The sequence below is a fragment of the Ambystoma mexicanum genome, chromosome 7p (genome assembly GCF_040938575.1).
Source record: "Ambystoma mexicanum isolate Mex_15411 chromosome 7p, UKY_AmexF1_1, whole genome shotgun sequence".
Lineage (NCBI taxonomy): Eukaryota > Metazoa > Chordata > Amphibia > Caudata > Ambystomatidae > Ambystoma > Ambystoma mexicanum.
Genome location: NC_090939.1, coordinates 977,881,776 through 977,905,008, shown reverse-complemented (window position 1 = coordinate 977,905,008; position 23,233 = coordinate 977,881,776).

The window sequence follows — 23,233 nt, the reverse complement described above, 5'->3', positions numbered from 1 at the left end:
ATGTGATATCCAAATCCTTCCCCTTCCAAACCTTAGACCCTTCCTTTATCATGAGATGTGATATCCAACTCCTTCCCATTCCAATCTTGAGACCCTTCCGATATCATGAAATGTGATATCTCAATGCTTCTAATATCAAACTTGAGACCCTCCCTATAGCATGAGATGTGATATCCAAGTCCTTCCCATTCCAATCCTGAGACCCTTCCTATAGCATGAGATGTGATATCTCAATGCTTCTAATACCAAACCTGAGACCCTTCCTATAACATGAGATGGGAATATCCAACTCCTTCCCATTCCAATCCTGAGACCCTTCCGATAGCAGAGATGTGATATCTCAATGCTTATACCAAACCTGAGATCCTTCCTATAACATGAGATGTGATATCCAACTCCTTCGCATTCCAATCCTGAGACACTTCCTATAGCATGAGATGTGATATCTCACTGCTTATACCAAACCTGAGACCCGTCCTATAGCATGAGATGTGATGTCCAACTCCTTCCCATTCCAATCCTGAGACCCTTCCTATAGCATGAGATGTGATATCTCAATGCTTCTAATATCAAACTTGAGACCCTCCCTATAGCATGAGATGTGATACCCAAGTCCTTCCCATTCCAATCCTGAGACACTTCCGATAGCAGAGATGTGATATCTCAATGCTTCTAATATCAAACTTGAGACCCTCCCTATAGCATGAGATGTGATACCCAAGTCCTTCCCATTCCAATCCTGAGACCATTCCTATAGCATGAGATGTGATATCTCAATGCTTCTAATACCAAACCTGAGACTCTTCCTATAACATGAGATGGGATATCCAACTCCTTCCCATTCCAATCCTGAGACCCTTTTGATAGCAGAGATGTGATATCTCAATGTTTATACCAAACCTGAGACCCTTCCTACGGCATGAGATGTCATATTCAACTACTTCCCATTCCAATCCTGAGTCCCTTCCTATAGCATGAGATGTGATATCCAACTCCTTCCCATTCCAATCCTGAGACCCTTCCTATAGCATGAGATGTGATGTCTCAATGCTTCTAATACCAAACCTGAGATCCTTCCTATAACATGAGATGTGATATCCAACTCCTTCCATTCCAATCCTGAGACCCTTCCTATAGCATGAGATGTGATATCTCAATGCTTATACCAAACCTGATACCCTTCCTATAGCATGAGATGTGATATCCAACTCCTTCCCATTCCAATCCTGAGACCCTTCCTATAGCCTGAGATGTGATATCTCAATGCCTCTAATACCAAACCTGAGATCCTTCCTCTAACATGAAATGTGATATCCAACTCCTTCACTTTCCAAACCTGAGAGCCTATCTATAGCATGAGATGTGATATCCAAGTCCTTCCCATTCCAATCCTTAGACCCTTCCTACAGCATGCAATATGATATCTCAATGATTCTAATAAAAAACCTGAGACCCGTCCTATAACATGAGATGGGATATCCAACTCCTTCCCATTCCAATCCTGAGACACTTCCGATAGCAGAGATGTGATATCTCAATGTTTATACCAAACCTGAGACCCTTCCTATAACATGAGATGTGATATCCAACTCCTTCCCGTTCCAAACCTGAGACCCTTCCTTTAGCATGAGATGTGATATCCAGCTCCTTCCCATTCCAATCCTGAGACCCTTCCTATAGCATGAGATGTGATATCTCAATGCTTCTACCAAACCTGAGACCCTTCCTTTAGCATGAGATGTGATATCCAACTCTTTCCCATTCCAATCCTGAGACCCTTCCTATAGCATGAGATGTGATATCTCAATACTTCTAATACCAAACCTGAGATCCTTCCGATAACATGAGATGTGATATCTCAATACTTCTAATACCAAACCTGAGATCCATCCTATAACATGAGATGTGATATCCAAATCCTTCGCCTTCCAAACCTGAGACCCTCCCTTTAGCATGAGATGTGATATCCAACTCCTTCCCATTCCAATCCTGAGACCCTTCTGATAGCATAAAATATGATATCTCAATGCTTCTATACCAAACCTGAGATCCTTCCGATAGCATGAGATGTGATATCTCAATACTTCTAATACCAAACCTGAGATCCTTCCTATAACATGAGATGTGATATCCAAATCCTTATCTTCCAAACCTGAGACCCTCCCTTTAGCATGAGATGTGATATCCAACTCCTTCCCATTCCAATCCTGAGACTCTTCTGATAGCATAAGATATGATATCTCAAAGCTTCTATACCAAACCTGAGATCCTTCTGATAGCATGAGATGTGATATCTCAATACTTCTAATACCAAACCTGAGATCCTACCTCTAACATGAAATGTGATATCCAACTCTTTCCCCTTGCAAACCTGAGAGCCTTCCTGTAGCATGAGATGTGATATCCAAGTCCTTCCCATTCCAATCCTGAGACCCTTCCTATAACATGCATGAGATGTGATATCCAACTCCTCCCCATTCCAACCTGAGACCCTTCCTATAGCATGAGATGGGATATCCAACTCCTTCCAAATCCAATCCCGATACCCTTCCGATAGCATGAGATTTGATATCCCAATGCTTCTACCAAACCTGAGACCCATACTATGGCATGAGATGTGATATCAAACTCCTTCCCATTCTAATCCTGAGACCCTTCCTATAGCTTGAGATATGATATCCAACTCCTTCCCATTCCAATTCTGAGACCCTTCCTATACCATGAGATTTGATATCTCAATGCTTCTAATACCAAACCTGAGACCCGTCCTATAACATGAGATGTGATATCCAAATCCTTCCCCTTCCAAACCTTAGACCCTTCCTTTATCATGAGATGTGATATCCAACTCCTTCCCATTCCAATCTTGAGACCCTTCCGATATCATGAAATGTGATATCTCAATGCTTCTAATATCAAACTTGAGACCCTCCCTATAGCATGAGATGTGATATCCAAGTCCTTCCCATTCCAATCCTGAGACCCTTCCTATAGCATGAGATGTGATATCTCAATGCTTCTAATACCAAACCTGAGACCCTTCCTATAACATGAGATGGGAATATCCAACTCCTTCCCATTCCAATCCTGAGACCCTTCCGATAGCAGAGATGTGATATCTCAATGCTTATACCAAACCTGAGATCCTTCTATAACATGAGATGTGATATCCAACTCCTTCCCATTCCAATCCTGAGACACTTCCTATAGCATGAGATGTGATATCTCACTGCTTATACCAAACCTGAGACCCGTCCTATAGCATGAGATGTGATATCCAACTCCTTCCCATTCCAATCCTGAGACCCTTCCTATAGCATGAGATGTGATATCTCACTGCTTATACCAAACCTGAGACCCTTCCCATAGCATGAGATGTGATATCCAACTCCTTCCCATTCCAATCATGAGACCCTTCCTATAGCATGAGATGTGATATCTCAATGCTTCTAATATCAAACTTGAGACCCTACCTATAGCATGAGATGTGATATCCAAGTCCTTCCCATTCCAATCCTGAGACACTTCCTATAGCATGAGATGTGATATCTCAATGCTTCTAATACCAAACCTGAGACTCTTCCTATAACATGAGATGTGATATCCAAGTCCTTCCCATTCCAATCCTGAGACCCTTCCTATAACATGCATGAGATGTGATATCCAACTCGTCCCCATTCCAAACTGAGACCCTTCCTATAGCATGAGATGGGATATCCAACTCCTTCCAAATCCAATCCCGATACCCTTCCGATAGCATGAGATGTGATATCCCAATGCTTCTACCAAACCTGAGACCCATACTATGGCATGAGATGTGATATCAAACTCCTTCCCATTCTAATCCTGAGACCCTTCCTATAGCTTGAGATATGATATCCAACTCCTTCCCATTCCAATTCTGAGACCCTTCCTATACCGTGAGATTTGATATCTCAATGCTTCTAATACCAAACCTGAGACCCGTCCTATAACATGAGATGTGATATCCAAATCCTTCCCCTTCCAAACCTTAGACCCTTCCTTTATCATGAGATGTGATATCCAACTCCTTCCCATTCCAATCTTGAGACCCTTCCGATATCATGAAATGTGATATCTCAATGCTTCTAATATCAAACTTGAGACCCTCCCTATAGCATGAGATGTGATATCCAAGTCCTTCCCATTCCAATCCTGAGACCCTTCCTATAGCATGAGATGTGATATCTCAATGCTTCTAATACCAAACCTGAGACCCTTCCTATAACATGATATGGGAATATCCAACTCCTTCCCATTCCAATCCTGAGACCCTTCCGATAGCAGAGATGTGATATCTCAATGCTTATACCAAACCTGAGATCCTTCTATAAAATGAGATGTGATATCCAACTCCTTCCCATTCCAATCCTGAGACACTTCCTATAGCATGAGATGTGATATCTCACTGCTTATACCAAACCTGAGACCCGTCCTATAGCATGAGATGTGACATCCAACTCCTTCCCATTCCAATCCTGAGACCCTTCCTATAGCATGAGATGTGATATCTCACTGCTTATACCTAACCTGAGACCCTTCCCATAGCATGAGATGTGATATCCAACTCCTTCCCATTCCAATCATGAGACCCTTCCTATAGCATGAGATGTGATATCTCAATGCTTCTAATATCAAACTTGAGACCCTACCTATAGCATGAGATGTGATATCCAAGTCCTTCCCATTCCAATCCTGAGACACTTCCTATAGCATGAGATGTGATATCTCAATGCTTCTAATACCAAACCTGAGACTCTTCCTATAACATGAGATGGGATATCCAACTCCTTCCCATTCCAATCCTGAGACCCTTTTGATAGCAGAGATGTGATATCTCAATGTTTATACCAAACCTGAGACCCTTCCTACGGCATGAGATGTCATATTCAACTCCTTCCCATTCCAATCCTGAGACCCTTCCTATAGCATGAGATGTGATATCCAACTCCTTCCCATTCCAATCCTGAGACCCTTCCTATAGCATGAGATGTGATGTCTCAATGCTTCTAATACCAAACCTGAGATCGTTCCTATAACATGAGATGTGATATCCAACTCCTTCTATTCCAATCCTGAGACCCTTCCTATAGCATGAGATGTGATATCTCAATGCTTATACCAAACCTGAGACCCTTCCTATAGCATGAGATGTGATATCCAACTCCTTCACGTTCCAAACCTGAGACCCTTCCTTTAGCATGAGATGTGATATCCAGCTCCTTCCCATTCCAATCCTGAGACACTTCCGATAGCATGAGATGTGATATCTCAATGCTTCTAATATCAAAACTGAGACCCTCCCTATAGCATGATATGTGATATCTAAGTCCTTCCCATTCCAATCCTGAGACCCTTCCTATAGCATGAGATGTGATATCTCAATGCTTCTACCAAACCTGAGACCCTTCCTTTAGCATGAGATGTGATATCCAACTCCTTCCCATTCCAATCCTGAGACCCTTCCTATAGCATGAGATGTGATATCTCAATACTTCTAATACCAAACCTGAGATCCTTCCGATAACATGAGATGTGATATCTCAATACTTCTAATACCAAACCTGAGATCCATCCTATAACATGAGATGTGATATCCAAATCCTTCGCCTTCCAAACCTGAGACCCTCCCTTTAGCATGAGATGTGATATCCAACTCCTTCCCATTCCAATCCTGAGACCCTTCTGATAGCATAAGATATAATATCTCAATGCTTCTATACCAAACCTAAGATCCTTCCGATAGCATGAGATGTGATATCTCAATACTTCTAATACCAAACCTGAGATCCTTCCTATAACATGAGATGTGATATCCAAATCCTTATCTTCCAAACCTGAGACCCTCCCTTTAGCATGAGATGTGATATCCAACTCCTTCCCATTCCAATCCTGAGACTCTTCTGATAGCATAAAATATGATATCTCAATGCTTCTATACCAAACCTGAGATCCTTCTGATAGCATGAGATGTGATATCTCAATACTTCTAATACCAAACCTGAGATCCTACCTCTAACATGAAATGTGATATCCAACTCTTTCCCCTTGCAAACCTGAGAGCCTTCCTGTAGCATGAGATGTGATATCCAAGTCCTTCCCATTCCAATCCTGAGACCCTTCCTATAACATGAGATGTGATATCCAACTCCTCCCCATTCCAACCTGAGACCCTTCCTATAGCATGAGATGGGATATCCAACTCCTTCCAAATCCAATCCCGATACCCTTCCGATAGCATGAGATGTGATATCCCAATGCTTCTACCAAACCTGAGACCCATACTATGGCATGAGATGTGATATCAAACTCCTTCCCATTCTAATCCTGAGACCCTTCCTATAGCTTGAGATGTGATATCCAACTCCTTCCCATTCCAATTCTGAGACCCTTCCTATACCATGAGACTTGATATCTCAATGCTTCTAATACCAAACCTGAGACCCGTCCTATAACATGAGATGTGATATCCAAATCCTTCCCCTTCCAAACCTTAGACCCTTCCTTTATCATGAGATGTGATATCCAACTCCTTCCCATTCCAATCTTGAGACCCTTCCGATATCATGAAATGTGATATCTCAATGCTTCTAATATCAAACTTGAGACCCTCCCTATAGCATGAGATGTGATATCCAAGTCCTTCCCATTCCAATCCTGAGACCCTTCCTATAGCATGAGATGTGATATCTCAATGCTTCTAATACCAAACCTGAGACCCTTCCTATAACATGAGATGGGAATATCCAACTCCTTCCCATTCCAATCCTGAGACCCTTCCGATAGCAGAGATGTGATATCTCAATGCTTATACCAAACCTGAGATCCTTCCTATAACATGAGATGTGATATCCAACTCCTTCGCATTCCAATCCTGAGACACTTCCTATAGCATGAGATGTGATATCTCACTGCTTATACCAAACCTGAGACCCGTCCTATAGCATGAGATGTGATGTCCAACTCCTTCCCATTCCAATCCTGAGACCCTTCCTATAGCATGAGATGTGATATCTCAATGCTTCTAATATCAAACTTGAGACCCTCCCTATAGCATGAGATGTGATACCCAAGTCCTTCCCATTCCAATCCTGAGACACTTCCGATAGCAGAGATGTGATATCTCAATGCTTCTAATATCAAACTTGAGACCCTCCCTATAGCATGAGATGTGATACCCAAGTCCTTCCCATTCCAATCCTGAGACCCTTCCTATAGCATGAGATGTGATATCTCAATGCTTCTAATACCAAACCTGAGACTCTTCCTATAACATGAGATGGGATATCCAACTCCTTCCCATTCCAATCCTGAGACCCTTTTGATAGCAGAGATGTGATATCTCAATGTTTATACCAAACCTGAGACCCTTCCTACGGCATGAGATGTCATATTCAACTACTTCCCATTCCAATCCTGAGTCCCTTCCTATAGCATGAGATGTGATATCCAACTCCTTCCCATTCCAATCCTGAGACCCTTCCTATAGCATGAGATGTGATGTCTCAATGCTTCTAATACCAAACCTGAGATCCTTCCTATAACATGAGATGTGATATCCAACTCCTTCCATTCCAATCCTGAGACCCTTCCTATAGCATGAGATGTGATATCTCAATGCTTATACCAAACCTGATACCCTTCCTATAGCATGAGATGTGATATCCAACTCCTTCCCATTCCAATCCTGAGACCCTTCCTATAGCCTGAGATGTGATATCTCAATGCCTCTAATACCAAACCTGAGATCCTTCCTCTAACATGAAATGTGATATCCAACTCCTTCACTTTCCAAACCTGAGAGCCTATCTATAGCATGAGATGTGATATCCAAGTCCTTCCCATTCCAATCCTTAGACCCTTCCTACAGCATGCAATATGATATCTCAATGATTCTAATAAAAAACCTGAGACCCGTCCTATAACATGAGATGGGATATCCAACTCCTTCCCATTCCAATCCTGAGACACTTCCGATAGCAGAGATGTGATATCTCAATGTTTATACCAAACCTGAGACCCTTCCTATAACATGAGATGTGATATCCAACTCCTTCCCGTTCCAAACCTGAGACCCTTCCTTTAGCATGAGATGTGATATCCAGCTCCTTCCCATTCCAATCCTGAGACCCTTCCTATAGCATGAGATGTGATATCTCAATGCTTCTACCAAACCTGAGACCCTTCCTTTAGCATGAGATGTGATATCCAACTCTTTCCCATTCCAATCCTGAGACCCTTCCTATAGCATGAGATGTGATATCTCAATACTTCTAATACCAAACCTGAGATCCTTCCGATAACATGAGATGTGATATCTCAATACTTCTAATACCAAACCTGAGATCCATCCTATAACATGAGATGTGATATCCAAATCCTTCGCCTTCCAAACCTGAGACCCTCCCTTTAGCATGAGATGTGATATCCAACTCCTTCCCATTCCAATCCTGAGACCCTTCTGATAGCATAAAATATGATATCTCAATGCTTCTATACCAAACCTGAGATCCTTCCGATAGCATGAGATGTGATATCTCAATACTTCTAATACCAAACCTGAGATCCTTCCTATAACATGAGATGTGATATCCAAATCCTTATCTTCCAAACCTGAGACCCTCCCTTTAGCATGAGATGTGATATCCAACTCCTTCCCATTCCAATCCAGAGACTCTTCTGATAGCATAAGATATGATATCTCAAAGCTTCTATACCAAACCTGAGATCCTTCTGATAGCATGAGATGTGATATCTCAATACTTCTAATACAAAACCTGAGATCCTACCTCTAACATGAAATGTGATATCCAACTCTTTCCCCTTGCAAACCTGAGAGCCTTCCTGTAGCATGAGATGTGATATCCAAGTCCTTCCCATTCCAATCCTGAGACCCTTCCTATAACATGCATGAGATGTGATATCCAACTCCTCCCCATTCCAACCTGAGACCCTTCCTATAGCATGAGATGGGATATCCAACTCCTTCCAAATCCAATCCCGATACCCTTCCGATAGCATGAGATTTGATATCCCAATGCTTCTACCAAACCTGAGACCCATACTATGGCATGAGATGTGATATCAAACTCCTTCCCATTCTAATCCTGAGACCCTTCCTATAGCTTGAGATATGATATCCAACTCCTTCCCATTCCAATTCTGAGACCCTTCCTATACCATGAGATTTGATATCTCAATGCTTCTAACACCAAACCTGAGACCCGTCCTATAACATGAGATGTGATATCCAAATCCTTCCCCTTCCAAACCTTAGACCCTTCCTTTATCATGAGATGTGATATCCAACTCCTTCCCATTCCAATCTTGAGACCCTTCCGATATCATGAAATGTGATATCTCAATGCTTCTAATATCAAACTTGAGACCCTCCCTATAGCATGAGATGTGATATCCAAGTCCTTCCCATTCCAATCCTGAGACCCTTCCTATAGCATGAGATGTGATATCTCAATGCTTCTAATACCAAACCTGAGACCCTTCCTATAACATGAGATGGGAATATCCAACTCCTTCCCATTCCAATCCTGAGACCCTTCCGATAGCAGAGATGTGATATCTCAATGCTTATACCAAACCTGAGATCCTTCTATAACATGAGATGTGATATCCAACTCCTTCCCATTCCAATCCTGAGACACTTCCTATAGCATGAGATGTGATATCTCACTGCTTATACCAAACCTGAGACCCGTCCTATAGCATGAGATGTGATATCCAACTCCTTCCCATTCCAATCCTGAGACCCTTCCTATAGCATGAGATGTGATATCTCACTGCTTATACCAAACCTGAGACCCTTCCCATAGCATGAGATGTGATATCCAACTCCTTCCCATTCCAATCATGAGACCCTTCCTATAGCATGAGATGTGATATCTCAATGCTTCTAATATCAAACTTGAGACCCTACCTATAGCATGAGATGTGATATCCAAGTCCTTCCCATTCCAATCCTGAGACACTTCCTATAGCATGAGATGTGATATCTCAATGCTTCTAATACCAAACCTGAGACTCTTCCTATAACATGAGATGGGATATCCAACTCCTTCCCATTCCAATCCTGAGACCCTTTTGATAGCAGAGATGTGATATCTCAATGTTTATACCAAACCTGAGACCCTTCCTACGGCATGAGATGTCATATTCAACTCCTTCCCATTCCAATCCTGAGACCCTTCCTATAGCATGAGATGTGATATCCAACTCCTTCCCATTCCAATCCTGAGACCCTTCCTATAGCATGAGATGTGATGTCTCAATGCTTCTAATACCAAACCTGAGATCGTTCCTATAACATGAGATGTGATATCCAACTCCTTCTATTCCAATCCTGAGACCCTTCCTATAGCATGAGATGTGATATCTCAATGCTTATACCAAACCTGAGACCCTTCCTATAGCATGAGATGTGATATCCAACTCCTTCACGTTCCAAACCTGAGACCCTTCCTTTAGCATGAGATGTGATATCCAGCTCCTTCCCATTCCAATCCTGAGACACTTCCGATAGCATGAGATGTGATATCTCAATGCTTCTAATATCAAAACTGAGACCCTCCCTATAGCATGATATGTGATATCTAAGTCCTTCCCATTCCAATCCTGAGACCCTTCCTATAGCATGAGATGTGATATCTCAATGCTTCTACCAAACCTGAGACCCTTCCTTTAGCATGAGATGTGATATCCAACTCCTTCCCATTCCAATCCTGAGACCCTTCCTATAGCATGAGATGTGATATCTCAATACTTCTAATACCAAACCTGAGATCCTTCCGATAACATGAGATGTGATATCTCAATACTTCTAATACCAAACCTGAGATCCATCCTATAACATGAGATGTGATATCCAAATCCTTCGCCTTCCAAACCTGAGACCCTCCCTTTAGCATGAGATGTGATATCCAACTCCTTCCCATTCAAATCCTGAGACCCTTCTGATAGCATAAGATATAATATCTCAATGCTTCTATACCAAACCTAAGATCCTTCCGATAGCATGAGATGTGATATCTCAATACTTCTAATACCAAACCTGAGATCCTTCCTATAACATGAGATGTGATATCCAAATCCTTATCTTCCAAACCTGAGACCCTCCCTTTAGCATGAGATGTGATATCCAACTCCTTCCCATTCCAATCCTGAGACTCTTCTGATAGCATAAAATATGATATCTCAATGCTTCTATACCAAACCTGAGATCCTTCTGATAGCATGAGATGTGATATCTCAATACTTCTAATACCAAACCTGAGATCCTACCTCTAACATGAAATGTGATATCCAACTCTTTCCCCTTGCAAACCTGAGAGCCTTCCTGTAGCATGAGATGTGATATCCAAGTCCTTCCCATTCCAATCCTGAGACCCTTCCTATAACATGAGATGTGATATCCAACACCTCCCCATTCCAACCTGAGACCCTTCCGATAGCATGAGATGGGATATCCAACTCCTTCCAAATCCAATCCCGATACCCTTCCGATAGCATGAGATGTGATATCCCAATGCTTCTACCAAACCTGAGACCCATACTATGGCATGAGATGTGATATCAAACTCCTTCCCATTCTAATCCTGAGACCCTTCCTATAGCTTGAGATGTGATATCCAACTCCTTCCCATTCCAATTCTGAGACCCTTCCTATACCATGAGACTTGATATCTCAATGCTTCTAATACCAAACCTGAGACCCGTCCTATAACATGAGATGTGATATCCAAATCCTTCCCCTTCCAAACCTTAGACCCTTCCTTTATCATGAGATGTGATATCCAACTCCTTCCCATTCCAATCTTGAGACCCTTCCGATATCATGAAATGTGATATCTCAATGCTTCTAATATCAAACTTGAGACCCTCCCTATAGCATGAGATGTGATATCCAAGTCCTTCCCATTCCAATCCTGAGACCCTTCCTATAGCATGAGATGTGATATCTCAATGCTTCTAATACCAAACCTGAGACCCTTCCTATAACATGAGATGGGAATATCCAACTCCTTCCCATTCCAATCCTGAGACCCTTCCGATAGCAGAGATGTGATATCTCAATGCTTATACCAAACCTGAGATCCTTCCTATAACATGAGATGTGATATCCAACTCCTTCGCATTCCAATCCTGAGACACTTCCTATAGCATGAGATGTGATATCTCACTGCTTATACCAAACCTGAGACCCGTCCTATAGCATGAGATGTGATGTCCAACTCCTTCCCATTCCAATCCTGAGACCCTTCCTATAGCATGAGATGTGATATCTCAATGCTTCTAATATCAAACTTGAGACCCTCCCTATAGCATGAGATGTGATACCCAAGTCCTTCCCATTCCAATCCTGAGACCCTTCCTATAGCATGAGATGTGATATCTCAATGCTTCTAATACCAAACCTGAGACTCTTCCTATAACATGAGATGGGATATCCAACTCCTTCCCATTCCAATCCTGAGACCCTTTTGATAGCAGAGATGTGATATCTCAATGTTTATACCAAACCTGAGACCCTTCCTACGGCATGAGATGTCATATTCAACTCCTTCCCATTCCAATCCTGAGACCCTTCCTATAGCATGAGATGTGATATCCAACTCCTTCCCATTCCAATCCTGAGACCCTTCCTATAGCATGAGATTTGATGTCTCAATGCTTCTAATTCCAAACCTGAGATCCTTCCTATAACATGAGATGTGATATCCAACTCCTTCCATTCCAATCCTGAGACCCTTCCTATAGCATGAGATGTGATATCTCAATGCTTATACCAAACCTGAGACCCTTCCTATAGCATGAGATGTGATATCCAACTCCTTCCCATTCCAATCCTGAGACCCTTCCTATAGCCTGAGATGTGATATCTCAATGCCTCTAATACCAAACCTGAGATCCTTCCTCTAACATGAAATGTGATATCCAACTCCTTCACTTTCCAAACCTGAGAGCCTATCTATAGCATGAGATGTGATATCCAAGTCCTTCCCATTCCAATCCTTAGACCCTTCCTACAGCATGCAATATGATATCTCAATGATTCTAATAAAAAACCTGAGACCCGTCCTATAACATGAGATGGGATATCCAACTCCTTCCCATTCCAATCCTGAGACACTTCCGATAGCAGAGATGTGATATCTCAATGCTTCTAATATCAAACTTGAGACCCTCCCTATAGCATGAGATGTGATACCCAAGTCCTTCCCATTCCAATCCTGAGACCCTTCCTATAGCATGAGATGTGATATCTCAATGCTTCTAATACCAAACCTGAGACTCTTCCTATAACATGAGATGGGATATCCAACTCCTTCCCATTCCAATCCTGAGACCCTTTTGATAGCAGAGATGTGATATCTCAATGTTTATACCAAACCTGAGACCCTTCCTACGGCATGAGATGTCATATTCAACTACTTCCCATTCCAATCCTGAGTCCCTTCCTGTAGCATGAGATGTGATATCCAACTCCTTCCCATTCCAATCCTGAGACCCTTCCTATAGCATGAGATGTGATGTCTCAATGCTTCTAATACCAAACCTGAGATCCTTCCTATAACATGAGATGTGATATCCAACTCCTTCCATTCCAATCCTGAGACCCTTCCTATAGCATGAGATGTGATATCTCAATGCTTATACCAAACCTGATACCCTTCCTATAGCATGAGATGTGATATCCAACTCCTTCCCATTCCAATCCTGAGACCCTTCCTATAGCCTGAGATGTGATATCTCAATGCCTCTAATACCAAACCTGAGATCCTTCCTCTAACATGAAATGTGATATCCAACTCCTTCACTTTCCAAACCTGAGAGCCTATCTATAGCATGAGATGTGATATCCAAGTCCTTCCCATTCCAATCCTTAGACCCTTCCTACAGCATGCAATATGATATCTCAATGATTCTAATAAAAAACCTGAGACCCGTCCTATAACATGAGATGGGATATCCAACTCCTTCCCATTCCAATCCTGAGACACTTCCGATAGCAGAGATGTGATATCTCAATGTTTATACCAAACCTGAGACCCTTCCTATAACATGAGATGTGATATCCAACTCCTTCCCGTTCCAAACCTGAGACCCTTCCTTTAGCATGAGATGTGATATCCAGCTCCTTCCCATTCCAATCCTGAGACCCTTCCTATAGCATGAGATGTGATATCTCAATGCTTCTACCAAACCTGAGACCCTTCCTTTAGCATGAGATGTGATATCCAACTCTTTCCCATTCCAATCCTGAGACCCTTCCTATAGCATGAGATGTGATATCTCAATACTTCTAATACCAAACCTGAGATCCTTCCGATAACATGAGATGTGATATCCAAATCCTTCGCCTTCCAAACCTGAGACCCTCCCTTTAGCATGAGATGTGATATCCAACTCCTTCCCATTCCAATCCTGAGACCCTTCTGATAGCATAAGATATGATATCTCAATGCTTCTATACCAAACCTGAGATCCTTCCGATAGCATGATGTGATATCTCAATACTTCTAATACCAAACCTGAGATCCTTCCTATAACATGAGATGTGATATCCAAATCCTTATCTTCCAAACCTGAGACCCTCCCTTTAGCATGAGATGTGATATCCAACTCCTTCCCATTCCAATCCTGAGACTCTTCTGATAGCATAAGATATGATATCTCAATGCTTCTATACCAAACCTGAGATCCTTCTGATAGCATGAGATGTGATATCTCAATACTTCTAATACCAAACCTGAGATCCTACCTCTAACATGAAATGTGATATCCAACTCTTTCCCCTTGCAAACCTGAGAGCCTTCCTATAGCATGAGATGCGATATCCAAGTCCTTCCCATTCCAATCCTGAGACCCTTCCTATAACATGAGATGTGATATCCAACTCCTTCCCATTCCAACCTGAGACCCTTCCTATAGCATGAGATGGGATATCCAACTCCTTCCAAATCCAATCCCGATACCCTTCTGATAGCATGAGATATGATATCTCAATGCTTCTATACCAAACCTGAGAGCCTTCTGATAGCATGAGATGTGATATCTCAATACTTCTAATACCAAACCTGAGATCCTACCTCTAACATGAAATGTGATATCCAACTCTTTCCCCTTGCAAACCTGAGAGCCTTCATGTAGCATGAGATGTGATATCCAAGTCCTTCCCATTCCAATCCTGAGACCCTTCCTATAACATGAGATGTGATATCCAACTCCTCCCCATTCCAACCTGAGACCCTTCCTATAGCATGAGATGGGATATCCAACTCCTTCCAAATCCAATCCCGATACCCTTCCGATAGCATGAGATGTGATATCCCAATGCTTCTACCAAACCTGAGACCCATACTATGGCATGAGATGTGATATCAAACTCCTTCCCATTCTAATCCTGAGACCCTTCCTATAGCTTGAGATGTGATATCCAACTCCTTCCCATTCCAATTCTGAGACCCTTCCTATACCATGAGACTTGATATCTCAATGCTTCTAATACCAAACCTGAGACCCGTCCTATAACATGAGATGTGATATCCAAATCCTTCCCCTTCCAAACCTTAGACCCTTCCTTTATCATGAGATGTGATATCCAACTCCTTCCCATTCCAATCTTGAGACCCTTCCGATATCATGAAATGTGATATCTCAATGCTTCTAATATCAAACTTGAGACCCTCCCTATAGCATGAGATGTGATATCCAAGTCCTTCCCATTCCAATCCTGAGACCCTTCCTATAGCATGAGATGTGATATCTCAATGCTTCTAATACCAAACCTGAGACCCTTCCTATAACATGAGATGGGAATATCCAACTCCTTCCCATTCCAATCCTGAGACCCTTCCGATAGCAGAGATGTGATATCTCAATGCTTATACCAAACCTGAGATCCTTCCTATAACATGAGATGTGATATCCAACTCCTTCGCATTCCAATCCTGAGACACTTCCTATAGCATGAGATGTGATATCTCACTGCTTATACCAAACCTGAGACCCGTCCTATAGCATGAGATGTGATATCCAACTCCTTCCCATTCCAATCCTGAGACCCTTCCTATAGCATGAGATGTGATATCTCAATGCTTCTAATATCAAACTTGAGACCCTCCCTATAGCATGAGATGTGATACCCAAGTCCTTCCCATTCCAATCCTGAGACCCTTCCTATAGCATGAGATGTGATATCTCAATGCTTCTAATACCAAACCTGAGACTCTTCCTATAACATGAGATGGGATATCCAACTCCTTCCCATTCCAATCCTGAGACCCTTTTGATAGCAGAGATGTGATATCTGAATGTTTATACCAAACCTGAGACCATTCCTACGGCATGAGATGTGATATCCAACTCCTTCCCATTCCAATCCTGAGACCCTTCCTATAGCATGAGATGTGATGTCTCAATGCTTCTAATTCCAAACCTGAGATCCTTCCTATAACATGAGATGTGATATCCAACTCCTTCCATTCCAATCCTGAGACCCTTCCTATAGCATGAGATGTGATATCTCAATGCTTATACCAAACCTGAGACCCTTCCTATAGCATGAGATGTGATATCCAACTCCTTCCATTCCAATCCTGAGACCCTTCCTATAGCATGAGATGTGATATCTCAATGCTTATACCAAACCTGAGACCCTTCCTATAGCATGAGATGTAATATCCAACTCCTTCCCATTCCAATCCTGAGACCCTTCCTATAGCCTGAGATGTGATATCTCAATGCCTCTAATACCAAACCTGAGATCCGTCCTATAACATGAGATGTGATATCCAAATCCTTCCCCTTCCAAACCTTAGACCCTTCCTTTATCATGAGATGTGATATCCAACTCCTTCCCATTCCAATCTTGAGACCCTTCCGATATCATGAAATGTGATATCTCAATGCTTCTAATATCAAACTTGAGACCCTCCCTATAGCATGAGATGTGATATCCAAGTCCTTCCCATTCCAATCCTGAGACCCTTCCTATAGCATGAGATGTGATATCTCAATGCTTCTAATACCAAACCTGAGACCCTTCCTATAACATGAGATGGGAATATCCAACTCCTTCCCATTCCAATCCTGAGACCCTTCCGATAGCAGAGATGTGATATCTCAATGCTTATACCAAACCTGAGATCCTTCCGATAACATGAGATGTGATATCCAAATCCTTCGCCTTCCAAACCTGAGACCCTCCCTTTAGCATGAGATGTGATATCCAACTCCTTCCCATTCCAATCCTGAGACCCTTCTGATAGCATAAGATATGATATCTCAATGCTTCTATACCAAACCTGAGATCCTTCCGATAGCATGATGTGATATCTCAATACTTCTAATACCAAACCTGAGATCCTTTCTATAACATGAGATGTGATATCCAAATCCTTATCTTCCAAACCTGAGACCCTCCCTTTAGCATGAGATGTGATATCCAACTCCTTCCCATTCCAATCCTGAGACTCTTCTGATAGCATAAGATATGATATCTCAATGCTTCTATACCAAACCTGAGATCCTTCTGATAGCATGAGATGTGATATCTCAATACTTCTAATACCAAACCTGAGATCCTACCTCTAACATGAAATGTGATATCCAACTCTTTCCCCTTGCAAACCTGAGAGCCTTCCTATAGCATGAGATGTGATATCCAAGTCCTTCCCATTCCAATCCTGAGACCCTTCCTATAGCATGAGATGTGATATCTCAATGCTTATACCAAACCTGATACCCTTCCTATAGCATGAGATGTGATATCCAACTCCTTCCCATTCCAATCCTGAGACCCTTCCTATAGCCTGAGATGTGATATCTCAATGCCTCTAATACCAAACCTGAGATCCTTCCTCTAACATGAAATGTGATATCCAACTCCTTCACTTTCCAAACCTGAGAGCCTATCTATAGCATGAGATGTGATATCCAAGTCCTTCCCATTCCAATCCTTAGACCCTTCCTACAGCATGCAATATGATATCTCAATGATTCTAATAAAAAACCTGAGACCCGTCCTATAACATGAGATGGGATATCCAACTCCTTCCCATTCCAAACCTGAGACCCTTCCTTTAGCATGAGATGTGATATCCAGCTCCTTCCCATTCCAATCCTGAGACCCTTCCTATAGCATGAGATGTGATATCTCAATGCTTCTACCAAACCTGAGACCCTTCCTTTAGCATGAGATGTGATATCCAACTCTTTCCCATTCCAATCCTGAGACCCTTCCTATAGCATGAGATGTGATATCTCAATACTTCTAATACCAAACCTGAGATCCTTCCGATAACATGAGATGTGATATCCAAATCCTTCGCCTTCCAAACCTGAGACCCTCCCTTTAGCATGAGATGTGATATCCAACTCCTTCCCATTCCAATCCTGAGACCCTTCTGATAGCATAAGATATGATATCTCAATGCTTCTATACCAAACCTGAGATCCTTCCGATAGCATGATGTGATATCTCAATACTTCTAATACCAAACCTGAGATCCTTCCTATAACATGAGATGTGATATCCAAATCCTTATCTTCCAAACCTGAGACCCTCCCTTTAGCATGAGATGTGATATCCAACTCCTTCCCATTCCAATCCTGAGACTCTTCTGATAGCATAAGATATGATATCTCAATGCTTCTATACCAAACCTGAGATCCTTCTGATAGCATGAGATGTGATATCTCAATACTTCTAATACCAAACCTGAGATCCTACCTCTAACATGAAATGTGATATCCAACTCTTTCCCCTTGCAAACCTGAGAGCCTTCCTATAGCATGAGATGCGATATCCAAGTCCTTCCCATTCCAATCCTGAGACCCTTCCTATAACATGAGATGTGATATCCAACTCCTTCCCATTCCAACCTGAGACCCTTCCTATAGCATGAGATGGGATATCCAACTCCTTCCAAATCCAATCCCGATACCCTTCTGATAGCATGAGATATGATATCTCAATGCTTCTATACCAAACCTGAGAGCCTTCTGATAGCATGAGATGTGATATCTCAATACTTCTAATACCAAACCTGAGATCCTACCTCTAACATGAAATGTGATATCCAACTCTTTCCCCTTGCAAACCTGAGAGCCTTCATGTAGCATGAGATGTGATATCCAAGTCCTTCCCATTCCAATCCTGAGACCCTTCCTATAACATGAGATGTGATATCCAACTCCTCCCCATTCCAACCTGAGACCCTTCCTATAGCATGAGATGGGATATCCAACTCCTTCCAAATCCAATCCCGATACCCTTCCGATAGCATGAGATGTGATATCCCAATGCTTCTACCAAACCTGAGACCCATACTATGGCATGAGATGTGATATCAAACTCCTTCCCATTCTAATCCTGAGACCCTTCCTATAGCTTGAGATGTGATATCCAACTCCTTCCCATTCCAATTCTGAGACCCTTCCTATACCATGAGACTTGATATCTCAATGCTTCTAATACCAAACCTGAGACCCGTCCTATAACATGAGATGTGATATCCAAATCCTTCCCCTTCCAAACCTTAGACCCTTCCTTTATCATGAGATGTGATATCCAACTCCTTCCCATTCCAATCTTGAGACCCTTCCGATATCATGAAATGTGATATCTCAATGCTTCTAATATCAAACTTGAGACCCTCCCTATAGCATGAGATGTGATATCCAAGTCCTTCCCATTCCAATCCTGAGACCCTTCCTATAGCATGAGATGTGATATCTCAATGCTTCTAATACCAAACCTGAGACCCTTCCTATAACATGAGATGGGAATATCCAACTCCTTCCCATTCCAATCCTGAGACCCTTCCGATAGCAGAGATGTGATATCTCAATGCTTATACCAAACCTGAGATCCTTCCTATAACATGAGATGTGATATCCAACTCCTTCGCATTCCAATCCTGAGACACTTCCTATAGCATGAGATGTGATATCTCACTGCTTATACCAAACCTGAGACCCGTCCTATAGCATGAGATGTGATATCCAACTCCTTCCCATTCCAATCCTGAGACCCTTCCTATAGCATGAGATGTGATATCTCAATGCTTCTAATATCAAACTTGAGACCCTCCCTATAGCATGAGATGTGATACCCAAGTCCTTCCCATTCCAATCCTGAGACCCTTCCTATAGCATGAGATGTGATATCTCAATGCTTCTAATACCAAACCTGAGACTCTTCCTATAACATGAGATGGGATATCCAACTCCTTCCCATTCCAATCCTGAGACCCTTTTGATAGCAGAGATGTGATATCTGAATGTTTATACCAAACCTGAGACCATTCCTACGGCATGAGATGTGATATCCAACTCCTTCCCATTCCAATCCTGAGACCCTTCCTATAGCATGAGATGTGATGTCTCAATGCTTCTAATTCCAAACCTGAGATCCTTCCTATAACATGAGATGTGATATCCAACTCCTTCCATTCCAATCCTGAGACCCTTCCTATAGCATGAGATGTGATATCTCAATGCTTATACCAAACCTGAGACCCTTCCTATAGCATGAGATGTGATATCCAACTCCTTCCATTCCAATCCTGAGACCCTTCCTATAGCATGAGATGTGATATCTCAATGCTTATACCAAACCTGAGACCCTTCCTATAGCATGAGATGTGATATCCAACTCCTTCCCATTCCAATCCTGAGACCCTTCCTATAGCCTGAGATGTGATATCTCAATGCCTCTAATACCAAACCTGAGATCCGTCCTATAACATGAGATGTGATATCCAAATCCTTCCCCTTCCAAACCTTAGACCCTTCCTTTATCATGAGATGTGATATCCAACTCCTTCCCATTCCAATCTTGAGACCCTTCCGATATCATGAAATGTGATATCTCAATGCTTCTAATATCAAACTTGAGACCCTCCCTATAGCATGAGATGTGATATCCAAGTCCTTCCCATTCCAATCCTGAGACCCTTCCTATAGCATGAGATGTGATATCTCAATGCTTCTAATACCAAACCTGAGACCCTTCCTATAACATGAGATGGGAATATCCAACTCCTTCCCATTCCAATCCTGAGACCCTTCCGATAGCAGAGATGTGATATCTCAATGCTTATACCAAACCTGAGATCCTTCCGATAACATGAGATGTGATATCCAAATCCTTCGCCTTCCAAACCTGAGACCCTCCCTTTAGCATGAGATGTGATATCCAACTCCTTCCCATTCCAATCCTGAGACCCTTCTGATAGCATAAGATATGATATCTCAATGCTTCTATACCAAACCTGAGATCCTTCCGATAGCATGATGTGATATCTCAATACTTCTAATACCAAACCTGAGATCCTTTCTATAACATGAGATGTGATATCCAAATCCTTATCTTCCAAACCTGAGACCCTCCCTTTAGCATGAGATGTGATATCCAACTCCTTCCCATTCCAATCCTGAGACTCTTCTGATAGCATAAGATATGATATCTCAATGCTTCTATACCAAACCTGAGATCCTTCTGATAGCATGAGATGTGATATCTCAATACTTCTAATACCAAACCTGAGATCCTACCTCTAACATGAAATGTGATATCCAACTCTTTCCCCTTGCAAACCTGAGAGCCTTCCTATAGCATGAGATGTGATATCCAAGTCCTTCCCATTCCAATCCTGAGACCCTTCCTATAACATGAGATGTGATATCCAACTCCTTCCCATTCCAACCTGAGACCCTTCCTATAGCATGAGATGGGATATCCAACTCCTTCCAAATCCAATCCCGATACCCTTCTGATAGCATGAGATATGATATCTCAATGCTTCTATACCAAACCTGAGAGCCTTCTGATAGCATGAGATGTGATATCTCAATACTTCTAATACCAAACCTGAGATCCTACCTCTAACATGAAATGTGATATCCAACTCTTTCCCCTTACAAACCTGAGAGCCTTCATGTAGCATGAGATGTGATATCCAAGTCCTTCCCATTCCAATCCTGAGACCCTTCCTATAACATGAGATGTGATATCCAACTCCTCCCCATTCCAACCTGAGACCCTTCCTATAGCATGAGATGGGATATCCAACTCCTTCCAAATCCAATCCCGATACCCTTCCGATAGCATGAGATGTGATGTCCCAATGCTTCTACCAAACCTGAGACCCATACTATGGCATGAGATGTGATATCAAACTCCTTCCAATTCTAATCCTGAGACCCTTCCTATAGCTTGAGATGTGATATCCAACTCCTTCCCATTCCAATTCTGAGACCCTTCCTATACCATGAGACTTGATATCTCAATGCTTCTAATACCAAACCTGAGACCCGTCCTATAACATGAGATGTGATATCCAAATCCTTCCCCTTCCAAACCTTAGACCCTTCCTTTATCATGAGATGTGATATCCAACTCCTTCCCATTCCAATCTTGAGACCCTTCCGATATCATGAAATGTGATATCTCAATGCTTCTAATATCAAACTTGAGACCCTCCCTATAGCATGAGATGTGATATCCAAGTCCTTCCCATTCCAATCCTGAGACCCTTCCTATAGCATGAGATGTGATATCTCAATGCTTCTAATACCAAACCTGAGACCCTTCCTATAACATGAGATGGGAATATCCAACTCCTTCCCATTCCAATCCTGAGACCCTTCCGATAGCAGAGATGTGATATCTCAATGCTTATACCAAACCTGAGATCCTTCCTATAACATGAGATGTGATATCCAACTCCTTCGCATTCCAATCCTGAGACACTTCCTATAGCATGAGATGTGATATCTCACTGCTTATACCAAACCTGAGACCCGTCCTATAGCATGAGATGTGATATCCAACTCCTTCCCATTCCAATCCTGAGACCCTTCCTATAGCATGAGATGTGATATCTCAATGCTTCTAATATCAAACTTGAGACCCTCCCTATAGCATGAGATGTGATACCCAAGTCCTTCCCATTCCAATCCTGAGACCCTTCCTATAGCATGAGATGTGATATCTCAATGCTTCTAATACCAAACCTGAGACTCTTCCTATAACATGAGATGGGATATCCAACTCCTTCCCATTCCAATCCTGAGACCCTTTTGATAGCAGAGATGTGATATCTGAATGTTTATACCAAACCTGAGACCATTCCTACGGCATGAGATGTCATATTCAACTCCTTCCCATTCCAATCCTGAGACCCTTCCT